We start from the raw sequence: 1,783 nt of genomic DNA, 5'->3' as shown, positions 1-1,783 counted from the left end.
AGGAGGCGGAGGTGGCGGCCCGCAGCAACGAGCTCCGCGAGTACGAGCATCACATCCAGCAGACACATCGAGAGGGTGAGTGTCGTCATGTGGGGCAATCCCAAGACGCCAGTGGGAGTCTTGCAAAACACCTTTATTCGGAAATCCAGATAATATCCAGATGGAAACTGGATAGCAAAAAGCGTGCGAAATTTTATTTGCTCAGATGTGCGGAGACCATAAAATCGTCTTCGCAGAGGTGCAAACTGGGTGCGTGTCTGGATGCGTATGTGGCGACGACCAACCCAGATCGACAGCGCGGCGGATGCGATGCGAAGAGGACCGCGAAGAGGGCTGCCAAGCTGGCTGACAAGAGGGGATGTGTTGGCTGCGTAATGACACGCGCTTACCGGTACTAATGCAGCAGCCTAGCTCGCGCTACAGGCGCGCGCCAATCTAGCCGGCGCCATACCTCAAGAGCTCTTGGCGCTTAGCGCAGCACTTGCTGCTCCTGGTGAACAGGCTATGACGCCTGCCGGCAGCTTGGTGTCGTCCACGGCGCGCAAGCGCCAGAGCATCGATTGCTTCATCGAAGACGCGGAAGTAGCATGATCGGTTGCTGGACGACGCCTCGATGCTGCGCGTCGAGGACATGAACGCTCAGCGCCATGAGAAGCGGGACGAGCGCGATGCAGACTGCCAGCGAGAACTCTACGTGCGCGAGCGCGAACGCGAGATGCGCGAAGAGCAACGTCAACGCGAGCGCGAGGATGGAGAGCGCAGCGTTTTCTTACGTCATAAAATCCACCCAAGTCGGAATTGCGTTTTTCTAGCTCGTTCTCCGCGTTAGATAATCAGTAAACACGCAACTCTCCGTTGTCCCACGACATGAAGCAAGCCGCACGAGCTAGCCGCACGCTCTACGCAACGTGTCTCGATGGTGCGTTGACGACAGTACATCGACAAGCCAAGTACGTTCTTACTCTTGACTATCGTGAGTACTCGCAGGTAGTTGAGGTTCATGTATGGTGCTGATAACAGCGTTTAGTGCGGTCGGTGTCAACACGACGTGCACCGGGGTCCATCGCTAAGGTTGCCAAGCCATCCTTATGATCCTCCCATCTCCTCGCACGTCCCTTATTGCCCGCCGCATTGCAGAACGGCGCCGGCAAGATTGCCGGGTCCGTAGTCGTAAACTATGGCTCGCAGCTTATCTCGCCATCTCTCCAGAAGCAGAACGCGCCATTGACGGAGACGCCGTGCATCCAACCTAGCAATACGATGAGCGTCGACTGCCCAAGGTACAGTGCTTCGCGGCGACGCGCGGCGGACAGCCCTGGCTCCCAAGCTCGCTCTTGGCGTCAACGTTGCTGCGGCGCGCAAGCTCTTGCGAGACTTGGTCGAGTCCTTCCGGTGCCGTGTGAGGTGGACACGGTGCAGCGCGCGGCGTCTCTCGTGGGCCACGCGACGGCGACACAAGGGGATGCGGTACGTTACCTGATGCATGGCGAAAGTGGAAATGAACGCTTTGAAATTCTTTGGGCTTTTTCGAGCGCCGTGAGCCATTCGCCATACAAATACCAAGATAATGCGATCTGGCGATCCGATGCACACTGGATCGCGTTCGCGCGCTTTTTGGAGGCGTACGCGGACTGGATGCATCTGGACAGCGTATTTTTAATCACTTTTTTAGCGCACCAAACGAAAAAAAAAAAATCTAGATTTGCAAATAAAGGTGTTTTGCAAGACTTCCAGTGAGAGCAGCGGTGGCCCCGTCGCGCGTCAGATAATGATCGTCGACATG

Source organism: Saprolegnia diclina (genome assembly GCF_000281045.1).
Source record: "Saprolegnia diclina VS20 unplaced genomic scaffold supercont1.263, whole genome shotgun sequence".
In the NCBI taxonomy this organism is placed as follows: Eukaryota; Oomycota; class Saprolegniomycetes; order Saprolegniales; family Saprolegniaceae; genus Saprolegnia; species Saprolegnia diclina.
Note: the sequence above shows the minus strand (reverse complement) of the source record.